Source organism: Macaca fascicularis, chromosome 3 (assembly GCF_037993035.2).
Source record: "Macaca fascicularis isolate 582-1 chromosome 3, T2T-MFA8v1.1".
Taxonomy (NCBI): domain Eukaryota; kingdom Metazoa; phylum Chordata; class Mammalia; order Primates; family Cercopithecidae; genus Macaca; species Macaca fascicularis.
The window spans coordinates 31,774,303-31,789,468 of NC_088377.1; the positions used below are offsets into that span (position 1 = coordinate 31,774,303).

The following is a 15,166-nucleotide window of genomic DNA, read 5'->3' on the forward strand; positions in this document are numbered from 1 at the left end:
AAAAAAAATCAATGAATCCAGAAGCTGGTTTTCTGAAAAAATTAATGAAATACACGAACTACTAGATGGACTAGAAAAGAAGAAAAGAGAGAAGAATCAAATAGACACTATAAAAAAGATAAAGGGGATATCGCCACAGACCCCACAGAAATACAAGTAAACATCAAAGAATACTACAAACACTTCTATGCAAACAAACTAGAAAATCAAGAAGAAATGGATAAGTTCCTGGACATACGCACCCTCATAAGACCGAACAAGGAAATAGTTAAATCTGTGAATAGACAAATAACAAGTTCTGAAGTTGAGACAGTAACGAAGCCTACCAAACAAAAATAGTCCAAGACCAGATGGATTTACAACTGAATTCTACCAGAGGTACGAAGAGGAGCTGGTACCATTTCTTCTAAAACTATTCCAAACAATTGAAATGGAGAGACTTCTCCCTAACTCATTTTATGAGGCCAGCATCATCCTGATGCCAAAACCTGGTGGAAATACAAAAGAAAAAAAAAACCTTCAGGCCAGTATCACTGATGAACATCACTGCAAAAATCCTCAGTAAAATACTGGCAAACCAAATTCAGCAGCACATCAAAAAGCTTAGCCACCACAATCAAGTTCATCCCTGGGATGCAAGGCTGGTTCAATATACACAAATCAATAAATGTAATTCATGACATAAACAGAACTAAAGACAAAAACTACATGATTATCTCAATATACACAGAAAAGGCCTTCAATAAAATTCAGCATTCCTTCATGTTAAAAACTCTCCATAAACTAGGTATTGATGGAGCATACCTCAAAATAATAAGAGTCGTTTATGACAAACCCACAGCCAATATTATACTGAGTGGGCAAGAGCTGGAAGCAAAATCAGCACAAGACAAGGATGCCCTATCTCAACACTCCAATTCAACATAGTATTGGAAGTTCTGGCCAGAGCAATCAGGCAAGAGAAACAAATAAAAAGTATTCAAATAGAAAGAGTGGAAGTCAAATTGTCTCTGTTTACAGATGGCATGATCCTATATCTAGAAAACCCCATTGTCTCTGCCCCAAAGCTTCTAAAGTTGATAAGCCACTTCAGCAAAGTCTCAAGATACAAAATCAATATGTAAAATTATAAACATTCCTATACACGAACAATAGACAAGGAAAAAGCAAAATCATGCATGAATTCCCATTAACAACTGCTATAAAGGAAACAAAATACCTAAGAATATAGCTAACAAGGGAAGTGAAGGACCGTTTCAAGGAGAACTACAAACCACTGCTCAAGGACATCAGAGAGGACACAAACAAATGGAAAAACATTCCATGTTCGTAAATAGGAAGAATCAATATCATGAAAATGACTATACTGCCCAAAGTAATTTATAGATTCAATGCTATTCCTATTAAATTACCATTGACATTCTTCACAGAATTAGAAAAAAAACTACTTTAAAATTCATATGGCACCAAAAAGAGCCTGTATAGCCAAGACAATCCTAATCAAAAAGAAAAAAGCTGGAAGCATCATGCTACCTGACTTCAACTATACTACAAGACCATGTTAACCAAAACAGCATGGTACTGGCACAAAAACAGACACATAGACCAATGGAACAGAATAAAGAACTCAGAAATAATACTGTGTGTCCACAACCATCTGAGCTTTGATGAACCTGATAAAAACAAGCAATGGGGAAAGGATTGCCTACTTAATAAATGACGCTGGGATGCTAGTCATATGCAGAAAATGGAAACTGAACCCCTTCCTTACATCTTATACAAAAATTAACTCAAAATGCATTAAAGACTTAAATATAAAACTCCAAACTATAAAAACCCTAGAAGAAATTCCAGGCTGTGTCATTCAGGATGTAGGCATGGGCAAAGATTTCATGATGAAAATGTCAAAAGCAATTGCAAACAAAAGAAAAAATCGACAAATGGGATCTAATTAAACTAAAGAGCTCTGCACAGCACCAACAACAAACCTATCATCAGAGTGAACAGACAACCTACAGAATAGGAGAAAATTTTTGCAATCTATTCATTTGATGTATGTCTAGTATTCAGAATCTACAAGAAACTTAAACAAATTTACAAGAAAAAAACAAAAAACTCTATCAAAAAGTGGGCAAAGGACATAAACAAACATTTCTCAAAATAAGATATTTATGTGGCCCACAAACATATGAAAAGAAAAAGCTGAACATCACTGTTCACTAGAGAAATGCAAATCAATACTACAATGAGATACCACCTCATGCCAGTCAGAATGGTGATTATTAAAAAGTCAAGAAACAACAGATACTGGCAAGGCCGTGGAGAAATAGAAACACTTTCACACAGTTGGTGGAAATGTAAATTAGCTCAACCACTGTGGAAGACAGTGTGGTGATTCTTCAAGGATCTAGAACCAGAAATACCATTTGACTCAGCAATCCCATTACTGGGCATATACCCAAGGAATATAAATCATTATATTATAAAGATGCATGCATGCCTATGTTCACTGCAAGACTATTCACAATAGCAAAGATTGATTTCATGTCAACCCAAATGCATGTCAATGATAGACTGGATAAAGAAAATGTTGTACATATAAACCATGGAATACTATGCAGCCATAAAAAGGAAGGAGACCATGTCCTTTGCAGGGACATAGATGGAGCTGGAAGCCATTATCTTCAGCAAGCTAATGCAGGAACAGAAAACCAAGCACCAAAGTACCACATGTTTTCACTTGTAAGTGGGAGCTGAACAATGAGAACACATGGACACATAGAGAACAACACACACTGGGGCCTGCTGAGGAGAGATAGGGGAGGGAGAGCATCAGGAAAAATCGCTGGGCTTAATACCTGGGTGATGGGTTGATAGGTGGATGCATGCTGGGCTTAATACCTGGGTGATGGGTTGATAGGTGGAGCAAACCACCATGGCACACATTTACCTATGTAACAAACCTGCAGGTCCTGCACATGAATCCCGGAACTTAAAATAAAATAAAATAAAAATGAACAAACAACGTAAATGGACATTTCCCCAGAGAAGTTATCCAGATGGCCAATAAGCACATGGAAAGATTCTCAACCTCATTATTTCTGAGGGAAATGCAAATCAAAACTGCAACGAGATACCACCTCACATCTGCTAGAACAGCTATATACAAAAGAAAAAAAAAAAAAAGGAAAATAACCACCGTTGACAAGGATATGGAGAGATTGGAACCCTCATACATTGCTGGTGGGAATGTAAAATGGTACAACCCACAGTGGAAAACAATTTTGGGGTTCTTTAAAAAGTTAAACATAGATTTACTACATGATCACAGTTCCCTTCTCATGTATATACCTAAAAGTACTGAAAACAGATATTCAAAGACTTGAACATGAATGTTCACAGCATCACTATTCATAGTAGTCAAAAGGTATAAAAAACCCAAATGTCAATCAATGGATTAATGGCCATGCAAAATGTAATATGTGCATACAGTGGAATTTAGCCATGCAAGGGAATGAAATGCTGATACATGCTACAACATGGATGAACCTGGAAAGTATATTAAATGAAAGAAGCTAGACATCAGACATCACATTTTATATGATTCCATTTGTATAACAGATATAGAACAGGTAAGTCTATAAAGAGAGAAAGAGCACATCTGTGTTTGCCAGGGGAGAGGTAGTTGGGTAATGGGAAGTAACTGTTTAGTGTGTGTATTAGTCCATTCTCACGCTGCTAATAAAGACATACCCGAGACTGGTTTATTTATAAAGGAAAGAGGTTTAATTGACTCAGTTCTTCATGGTTGCCTAGACCTCAGGAAACTTACAATCATGGCAGAAGGGGAAGCAAACATGTCCTTCTTCACATGGTGGCAGCAAGGAGAAGTACCAAGTAAAATTTTAAAATTTTCGAAGGAAATAAAAAAAGGCATCAAATGTGTGAGCAAGGCATGACTGTGGAGACCGATCATGCACAGTAGCTCACACCTGTAATCCCAGCACTTTAGGAGGCCGAGGTGGGCTGATCTCCTGAGGTTGGGAGTTTAAGACCAGCCTGACTAACATGGAGAAACCCCATGTCTACTAAAAATACAAAATTAGCAACTCATGGTGGTGCATGCCTGTAATCTCAGCTACTTGGGAGGCTGAGGCAGGAGAATCTCTTGAACCCAGGAGGCAGAGGTTGCGGTGAGTTGAAATTGTGCCACTGCACTCCAGTCTGGGCAACAAGAGCAAAACTCCATCTCAAAAAAAAAAAAAAAAAGGCCGGGCGCGGTGGCTCAAGCCTGTAATCCCGGCACTTTGGGAGGCCGAGACGGGCGGATCACGAGGTCAGGAGATCGAGACTATCCTGGCTAACACGGTGAAACCCCGTCTCTACTAAAAAAAAACACAAAAAACTAGCCGGGCGAGGTGGCGGGCGCCTGTAGTCCCAGCTACTCGGGAGGCTGAGGCAGGAGAATGGCGTAAACTCAGGAGGCGGAAGCTTGCAGTGAGCTGAGATCAGGCCACTGTACTCCAGCCTGGGCGGCAGAGCGAGACTCCGTCTCAAAAAAAAAAAAAAAAAAAAAAAAAAAAAAGAAAGAAAGAAAAAAAAAAAAGAAAGGAAAAAAAGCCCAATAATGTAGAAAATACTGTACTTATTTAAGTTACAAAACTGAAGTTTGGAGTATTTCCCCAAATCTACAAATAGTAATTGAGAGAGTCAGTGTTAATATCCTGGTCTATATGTCTCAAAGCATGTATTTTCTTATAATATATATACAATACTTGACCCAGCTGCATTGGTCTGCTTGGGCTGCCATAAGAAAATATAATAGACTGGGTGACTTAAACAACAAAACATTATTTTTTCATGATTCTGGAGGCTGGGAAGTCCAAGATCAAGGTGCTGACTAATTCCGTTTTTTATGAGGGCTGTCTTCCTGGCCTGCTGATGGCTCCCTTCTTGCTGCATTTTATACTGGGGATTAGAGTTTTGACATATGAATTTAGGGAGGACATATTTCAATCCATAGCATCATCCTTCCACATTGTTTAAATTCCTGAAAGTTAGTTATAAACCTGATGATTGAATTCACTCTAATTATCATATTTAAATGGAAAATTTGGTACAAATTATTCCTTACTTTGCACACCAAATTCCTTTGCAACCCATGTTTTCCCTGCTGTGTGTCAGGAAGCTAACCCCTACTGAATCTTTTTACTGACCGATTACAGATGGTATTTTGCCACAAGATGCACTGGCAGGAGTTGACTGAGCTGCAAGGGAGGAAAGCCAGTCTTTTTCTTCTCTGCTGCCCTGTAGCTTCAGCACCACATCTTGGGCAGCTGCTACTTTTCTCCAAAACTACAGCTCCAACTTAGCAGCCCCTCCTCTGTGCTTCCAGTTCTCACTGGGTTCTGTTAACATTATTTCTTCTCATTGTCCCTTCAGCCCAAGAGGTTGTAACGTTGCTAGTCCCTGGGTAAATTATTTATTTGTTCCTAAAACTCTGCCTACACCTTTTTAGAGTCCTATCATTAACTATCTTCACTTAAACCATATTAAGGGTGAATCCCATTTCTTACTGGGACCCAGGACCTAACAGGCCTTGCTTACATATTGCATTTAAATTAAATCTTAGATTTATGGTATTTACATACCATTCTACATTTGTATTTCAGAAAATATATATGTACATAGGCATCCATTCATTTAGGGAGAGAAAAATGAAAAGGATAAAGATGTCAGAAGGAATGAAAGGGGCCTTGCAAAACGACATAAAGAAATTCTCCCTCATGCCTTGAGAGAAACCTCACATTGCCAAAGGGTCTCTGGCAAAGAAGCCATACAGGAAAAAATGCCCCTTTGTCTCCTTATGCATAAATTGAACATCATTACCCAATGAATGTTCATTACCCAATGAACATCAATACCCATTACTGTCCATTCCTTCAATGGAAAGGTTATAAGAGGGGATTGTTCTTTTTCTTTATGATTGTTTTTTCATTTTTTTCCTTTTGGAGTGAGAATAATTAGACATTTTCAATACTTTAGTTTAAAATAGGTCATTTCCCTTTCACATTGTCAGAAAAGTCTTACTTCCCTAAATTGGGTGATTGGGGTGTATTTAGGGAGTTCCTCTACGCAGTGTAGCTGAGTTTCAAAATCAGTGTCCTTCTCGGTGTTTGAAATGTATGGTGGAAATCTTTGGGGATTGTTTTGTAAATGCAGAGCGAGGTCAGGTGAAGCCCAAAGGCAGCAGGCCAGAGTGGGCCCCGGGAATACGTCCAGCAGAGAAGCAGTTCAAATGGACAATGAGCAGGTGCAGGCAGGTTTGGATGCTGCGATAGAAAGGTCAAGAAAGGGGATCTGAAGAGAGGAGAAAAAGGACAGAGAAGGAACTTTTCTATGGGGGCAGGCCTTGTAGTTGGCTCTAACAATCTGAGAGAAAGTCTTTTTTCACATAGTAGACAAATTCACCAAGAGTATAGGAAGATGCCTAAGGAGGAACGGCTCGGGACTTCTGCTAATTCATTGAAAGTATATTTATGCATTCATGTAACATAGGTAGATTATATCCTTAAATTCTCCAGTGGTATTTTAGATGTCCCAACAACGTGTGCCACTGTGAAAGGCCAAAGTCAGAGAGAACAGTGAGTCAGGGAGGGAGGAAATTGTTTTTCACTGAGATAAGATTTTTGTCCCCTGGGTCTTTAAGGGGGTGATTACTCAAAAGCAAAGCCAAATTTAATAGCAGGGACTTCCAGGGTAGAGCGTTCCAACCCTGGCTTGTTCTCTATTAAACACCTTGAAAATTAAAAGCATGACTTTGCCACTTGGTATTCCCAATGCCCAGAACAAATGTCGTCCTCTAATAGGTAAACAGTGGATGCTTGCTGACTGATTGCAAAAACACTCACATGTCTGACTCCTTCAGTCCTCATACTCCTGGACGCACCTTAGCAGTCATGGACACAAGGAGACTGGGGCTTGCCTGGACCACCCACCTGGCCTGGGCCGTGCCAGCCGCTCTGCTCCAGTGTGTGGTTGCTCAAGTTTAGCTACAAGGCCATACAAGAGTCCTTCCAGGAGGAGGATGGGGCGAACTTTCCAGCTAGGGTTTGACCTAAGGAAAGATTTCAAAACTTGCCCCTGCAATGCTTTAACAGCATTAAAGTCAAATGGAGGCTTTTCATACAGTGAAATCCACAGTAGCTCTCTGTGGTATGCAGGGCTACCAGCCAGACAGACCTGAAAGCAAGCGCTTGCCTTGCTCTCTCTCTGCCACAGAACGATGATACAGGGATAACAAAGGGAAATACCAGGGAATGTCAAGTCAAACAAATCGTAGCTCTTCTCTGGCGGCTTCTTTGACCTTGTTCTGAGGTAAGTCACACCAGCAGGAGGGGCATTCAGGATAAGCATGTTTGTCATTTGAGGCTTCTATCTGCTCCAAAGGGAACTCTAAATCTTCCTTATGAAGGCACTGACATTTAGTTTGGCACATTTTCAGATACTAGAAAAAGAACCATGACTTGACAAAAAAAAAAAAAAAAAAGTTTAGTTAATATAAAGCAGAAGAGGCAATTATTTCAAGCCATTTAGAGAATAATTTGAACATAAATGTGGAAATATAGAAGTTTTTAGGTACTGGGATTTCTTTTTTTTTTTTTTTTTCCTGTCAGTGAACACCAAAGGAAGATAATTACAAGTTTTTCAAGTCTTCTAAAATTGAGTAAGTTTTCTCTCTTTTTTTCCTTTGCAGTATCCAGGGATTTTGTTTGTTTGTTTATTGCCACATATGGTTTCTGTTTCAAGGTCTAAGAGCATCATATCAAGCTTTATCACATCTGAAGCTGAAGGGAGTAGTTCTTGCAGACAATCTGTAGCATCCATTTAAAAATAGATAGAAGTCTTCAGTTTGGCACGTGTTTATCTGATGAACCTCACTGTATATGTTCCACGTTTCAGTTCAATCTCATCTGAGGGAGCAGACCTATCTGTTGATTCGATGGGGCCTTTATACTCTTTTATGTGACAAAATAACCCAGAGATTCTCACAACTTAAGTGTAAGGGATCCAGAAAGGCTGAGGAGATACAAAACATTTTCCAAAATAGATGTGCAGTTTGTACTTGTTGATATACTTGCTGAGTATTTTGCTTTCTTCTTTGTTTTCAAAGGGACACCTAATTCTACATTCCCACCCTTTTCTTTCTTCCCTAACTTGTACATTCTGTAACTTCTATTGTCTTGACATTTTGAGGCAATGTTCCATCCCTCCAAGTCTGTGATATCATTTTACTCAGAAAAGCTAGCTCATGAATGAAATCAGAAGAGGAAAGTTCATTTTTGTAATTCCAGCAATGAGACATCTTCAACATTCATTACCACCCAAGTATCAGTTATTTGAAAGCAGATTTTTAAAAAAGGCCTGGTGTCAGAAACATTAGTATGTCATGCCCAAATCATACGGAGTCTCTTGAACTCAAAGGGGGAAGAAAAGGCAGCCTGCTTTTAGACCTTCTGCTTTCCTCATTAACTTTGACCTTAGCTATTTCTCAATCAGCTGCTTACACATCCATTTTATACACTAGAGGTGTAGAAAATTTCATAAGAAAAGCAACCAGCATAAAAATGACTTTTTAAAGAAAGTTCAGTAACCTCCATATAGATCGAATATGACATGTTCAAGTCACTGACTTCATTTATGAAATGCACTTCCCTGATGTGTTAAATAACTCTTCCTCCTAAGTGCAAAGGCTTTGTGTGGCTCCTCCTGCCCCCCTCTCTTCCCATCTCCATGATTTATGATGTTATCCTGACAGGCTTCATATGTCTAGGGCCCATTAGGTAGGAAGGTAGTTTAGCCTCTGGGTGAGTCCTGCAGTCATCCCGGGGTGAGTATTACTGTTTGGCAGTCTCCCTGTAAGTTTATGGAGGAACAACAAAAAAGAGAATCTCCTGGAATAGAGGTTTTAGGGAGAGATGGCCCCTGCTTGTGAAATAAGCTTTGGAGCTTTGTTTCTGGGTAAACCTTTTTTTTTTTTTTTTTTTTTTTTGAGATGGAGTTTTACTCTTGTTGCCCAGGCTGGAGTGCAGTGGCGCAATCTCGGCTCACTGCAACGTCTGCCTCCTGAGTTCAAGCAATTCTCCTGCCTCAGCCTCCTGAGTAGCTGGGATTACAGGCACCCACCACCATGCCTGGCTAATTTTTTTGTGTGTTTTTAGTAGAGACGGGGTTTCATCGTGTTGGGCAGGCTGCTCTCGAACTCCTGACCTCAGGCGATCCACCCGCCTCGACCTCCCAAAGTGCAAGGAATCCAGGTGTGAGCCACCACACCCAGCCAACTTTTATTATTATTATTTTTATTGTATAAATCCACAACGTTCTCTTTTTAAACAGAATGTTGAACTGGGGAAAAGACATTAAGAAACTGGCTCAACTGTCTGAAAAAGATTTGGGAAAAACGTGGAGCTGCCTAAGTTGTAAATTGGGGCCACTTGTGAGAACCCCGAGGACTGAAAAGTACATCTTGAATTAAAATATGGTCTTGTGCCTGTGAATCAGTAAAGGATGTTTATAGATGTGAGATGTTCTAATGTTGTCTGGAAACAGCTGCTGATCTTGGATGAGTATCAGGTGTGTGTGTGTAAAACAGACCTCCACACACAGAGAACACTGAAGCTGCTAGGGTGGATCAACTGTAAGTTAAGTATCTGAATATTTCAAGGTGACTATCTTTTCTAAACTTCTTTCCTGTAGAGTTTGATGTCTGAGAATACTTGGGAGCACTACCACCACTTCTCTGAGAATTGTTACTTTTAGGACTGATATTTAAGATGGAAATACTCAGATAGATAAAGATTTAGTCTGCAAGTATTTTGCATGAATTCCTTTAAAATGGGGTTGCAAATGTTTCAGTCTTTTCTCTTTCCTTTGGTTGGATTTTATTACTAGATCAAGAGCTGCCAACAGCTAGGCCCAGTGAAATGTGGAAATCACTCATGTCTTCCTACCTTGTAATAAGGTGAGGTTTCTGAATACCTTTTAGTTGAAGGAATAATAACAGTGCTTAAAACATAAAAATACTAGTTACTGATTGTTACCTGTCCCACGGCCTAGTTGCTAACACATTGTCATGATGAAAGAGCTCAGATCAAATCTAAATTTTGTGTTAGAAGTCCATTGCTGTATTAATCATCTGAAATAAAAATGTCACAGTTATGATTCTTTGGAAACTGCTGCACTTAACTTCCAAACTGTTGCTTTTTAAAAGGCTAATTCGGGGTTGGGTACATTAATGTCAATGTCCTATAAAACTGCCAGCTAAAAAAATGTCAGCAGAGACATTTTTTCTAGCCGATGTCAGCACAAAAGGCTGCCTCAGTTGTTTCATCTCCAAACAGCTGCATGCTTTCATTGACATTTGGTGACCTTTCTTTGTGCACCCGGCCTAACCTCTTAGGTTATTTCCTGGCCTCCCTTCTGTGACCTTTGACCAAGGCCAACCTTTAGCTGGAGAATGTGACATTTTGTTCTCCTCTGGCTGACATGTGATGCTCTCATTATTCAAAGGTATGTGAAAATAATGACCCCGAGTGACCTTTGAGTTTCCTTTCATTTATTGGTTGTTTTTGGTGCTTGTTCAGCGTGTACTCGCCTAGGTGAAGGGGGGTGAAAGTGACGATTGGGGTAGCCTTAGACGGCCCATATCTCATTTTATTTCATTTCTAATCTCTTTCCTTCCAGACATGCTACTTTACTGTTTATGACTCAACCTGATTGTTTTCTGTATACTGATCAAGGAACAAATTTGACCTGTGAAAAATGGGTCTTTTCGAAATTTAAGAAATTTGGTTTAGTGAGTGAAGCTGGTTATTTGTTTCTATCTTCTTCCTACCACAGACATGTCTGCATTTCTGAATATTATTTTCCATCTGGTAATGGTAACTCTTTTATATTTGAAAAATGAATAACATATAGAATGGTTGTAATATGTGACAAAATAAATACCTAAAAAGTTTGTCATTCATGTTTTATTTATATAATTCAGTTGGATATTTGAAAGAGTTCCTGTCTAAAAAATAATTTGCATGTTTTATCACATATTTATAATAAACTTGGTTATACTTATAGATTTAATGCTATATTAATTTAAATATGTATGTATATTAATATAGAAATGTGTACAGTGGGTACTAACTATGAAGAAGGAAAATTAAATTTAAGCACTGATAAAATAATTGTCACAAATTGCTTAAGTTAGATTTGGCATTTCAGGAACAAATTAGAGGACATTTATCCATAAGAATGTAGAGATATTTAAAATTATATTTCTCTCAAAGTATTTCACTAATTTGTGACATCTGAGACAAAGCATATTTCCATTTAAAAAATAATAAAGCAAGGAATTATCATGCTGCTTATATAACATATATCTGCATGTATTTTGCTCCTGTCAATTCTCTTCTCTAAGGTATTTACCTCTAGAATAGATCCAGCTGCTGTGGAAAATTGAAGATAAGAGTTTAGATTGCTTGGCCAAAATGTAAGCGTGGTCATTAACTCTGGGATTTCGTAACTTTCCAAGGCAAGCTGTTTAGGTGCTGATGATGAGTGACTAGAGAATTATTATAAGTACAGTAACAATTACAGTCTTTAGCAAAACACAGGGCCCTCTATCTGGACACATTCAGATAAAAAAAAAGGCCATCATTCCTGAATTATGGTATCCTCTAATTTAATATCCAAATGCTAGAAGAAAAACTATAATTACACCATTTTACCAAACTGTTATTTATTTTTTAGTACAGTAAAAAATAAGACCTTTAATCCCATGACACATTTTCTACTTATGATTCAGTCCAGTGGTTAAGCCTGATTTAAGAAACTTTGACACAGACACAGTGCATTACTTCCCTACAAAAGACCTAAGATAAAACTATCCCTTCTCATTTCTGAATTCATGTGATTAATTTCAAGAAGGACACAAGAGAGGTAGGTGCTTTAAGAAGCAGGTTGTCTCAAGCCTGAACAATACCTGACAATCAACCATCCCTGATGCAGGGTGCCATTTTTCTGGAGAAAGCATGCTTTTATTTCTAATTTGCAAAAGGGTGGCATATGGGCTCTGCATTCAACAAATATCTGATAGTTACTTTATAGAGACAAAATCTACTAGACACATGGAGATAATATGAATCAGACATGGGTCTGGCCTTCAAGAAAGATGCAATCTGGTAGAAGAAAAAATCTTTATAACACACTGAAACTTCTAAGTACCACAAGAAAAAAAAATTCCTATAGTTCCATAAATAATAAAGAACTCCAACTTAAATCAACATGTTTTGCCTATTTTTATAGCTCTATTTAAGGCATTCTAAAATTCCATTCATAGATAAGTTTTTGAGGTATCCATAAAATTCATTTCTCATGTCGTTGTCCTTGTGGCTAGTTAGTGTATATTGCTTTACCATCTACCAATCATGCAAGCAAACTTTACAAATAATTAGATTTAGACCCATTAACTACTCTAGGATGAAAGTTGAAGCTAATGTCAAAGCCGAATTTCATATTTCTCAAAAAACAACAATACATTTAAACTCCAAGATACGAGTTTTGTTTTTGTTTTTGGTTTTTGTTTTTTTTTGAGACGGAGTCTCGCTCTGTCACCCAGGCTGGAGTGCTGTGGCGCTATATCTGCTCACTGCAAACTCTGCCTCCCGGGTTCACACGACTCTCCCGCCTCAGCCTCACCAAGTAGCTGGGACTACAGGTGCCTATTACCACGCCCGGCTAATTTTTTCTATCTTTAGCAGAGATGGGGTTTCGCCGTGTTAGCCAGGATGGTCTCAATCTCCTGACCTCGTGATCCACCCGCCTCAGTCTCCCAAAGTGCTGGGATTACAGGCGTGAGCCACCGCGCCTGGCCGGTTTTTTTTTTTTTTTTTTTTTTGGCTACAAAACCAACTGGAGACATAATAATTAGAGTATGAGATTAAACTCATTTAATCAATGTAACCAAGAACACAAAGAAAAAAAAAGTAGGGTACTTACGGAATGGCTACATGTGTACTCCCAAGTTTTATCAATAAACACATTCTGCATGAAGATTTGCTTCATACAAACTTTTCTTCTCTGCCTAATACTGAAAATTTAGTCTTTTATTCTTTTTTCTTTTTGCAACCAATGATATGCTTCAAAGACTTAGAAGGAAACTCAAAAATGTCTCCGAAATGTTTCTCGTGATTCGCTGTGTGCAGACATGATCTCTCAGAGTTGTAATGGCTACTTCGTTTCCATTCAAATAGGTTTAATCCAATAAAGGAGGAAGTTTAAAATATTTCATGGGTCCTGTACTGAACTGAAGGGAGGGTATTGCACTAATTAATAAACAGACATGTATGCAGAGTAGATGTGCTGCCAGGGTAAAAATAGTCAATGAAAGGAAGCTTTAACAGGAAAACAACAAAAGCAAATAACTGATCAATATTTTAATAACTACATACCTTACATTGGAGGGAATATCTTCGTTCTGTTATTTTGTAGGGTTTTAAAAATAAATTATTAGCTTTAAAATGTTTGAAGTTTCCCATTTAGAAATCCGTGGTGCATTTTTATCTCCTTTATTCATTTGTTATTTCTTTATTTTTAGAAGCAACATTAGAAACTTGTTTTTGCGCTTAGCTCACTTTGTTCTCTGTAAAGATTCTAACTTGTTGGGCATTTAATCACTATTAAAGACAAATGTTTTCACTTGTTCAAAAAAATTTTCACTTAATAATAAAATATGACTTGCCACATAAATGTCACCCTTCATGGACAAAGTGCTTTAAAGTGATAACAGGTAACCAAGTTATAAATGTTTAAAAATCATGTCTGGCAGGAGGCATAAGTTTCCCTCTCCAAATCCCAATAACCTAAAATTGAAGAGAGCCAAGGCCTGTTTCCTGCTTTGTGATACTGCCTTATTGTCATTTAGTCGTCTTTAACCACAAAGGCACCATGCTCCATGTGGTAGATTCCTAAACAGTCATAAATCTACCTCTTGACCAAGTATGGTTTTTCAGCATGTGTTTTGTTAAGCAACAGAAACGTGCACACAAGAACAGTAGGAAAGAATTACTCATATCTGGGTTCCCCTAATGGAATCCCCAGGTCTTTTGATACCTAAGGCTCCAAACATGGCCATGGTTTCTAGATTAGTATAAATTCCAAAAGTAGCACACCAAACTCTAAGAGCAGAAAAGATGTAGAAAAACTCAGTGTTGTGCAGTTTTTTAAAAGTGAATGTTTCATGGGTTGTCTGATTATATATGACAAAGTAAATTTCTCTATGGTTCTTTGTATAACTACAACTTTGTCTCCTTTTCACCTCCAGAGTGAGACATATTGTAGTTCTGGCTGATTTCACTGAAATTTCCTGTTGCTCCTCGAGAAGGAGTCTAGATATCACCAATACTTTTGTGCCATTATTAATTTAAAGGCACATATACTCCTGTTATCTCCTGGAATGAGGATTTATTTTTATTTTTTTAACCTAAATCTAATTAAGAGGAACAAATAGATTAATTTTCTACACCATTTCTAGTCAAAACGACAGTCTCAGAAGCTATCAAAATTCACTGTATTTTTAATAGTTCTCTTTATTTTAAAATGAGTAAGAACATATTTTGAGTATCAGATTTTTGTCCTCTCATATCCAACTGATTACTTATTTTATTGGTATGAGTGAGCATGTATTCCCTTAAGAGTGAATTTTGAAATATTATTTTTAAAATTAACAGTAAAATTATTTTGATACTATACTGGAGGTTTTTGTTCCCAAAGATCAATAAATTACTCTGTAGGACATAATAACTCAGTGTGTATTCTCAAATGAAATTGAAATACCTTCCATATACATAAAATCTGCAAAGGAATTTATTTCAGTAGGATAATAGTTAATTTATAGTGTTAAGTTCAAAAAGGCAGAAGAAGATAACAACCCAATTTAGGTAAAGATGTAGCACATATAAGCTGAAGGAAAATAAATGTCAAATAGAAAACCATATCTGAAATTCAGATCATATTTAGATGCACAAAAAACTGTTAAGAGCAGTAGGGGGTGATTGTATTCCAATTAAATTTCCTTTACTCGCATCAACCAGTCTTGGCTTGAAAGTCAATCATA

General features: G+C 37.7%; 1 long non-coding RNA gene across 1 annotated transcript in view; it reads left to right on the forward strand.

The window, feature by feature from the left end:
• Positions 1-7,503: 7,503 nt before the first annotated feature.
• The window catches only part of LOC107129092 (uncharacterized), a 41,947-nt gene continuing 34,284 nt past the window's right edge, over positions 7,504-15,166 (forward strand). Inside the window, exon 1 of the long non-coding RNA XR_012433168.1 lies at positions 7,504-7,726. This is a non-coding gene — a long non-coding RNA (uncharacterized lncRNA). The remainder of the gene's footprint in view (positions 7,727-15,166) is intronic.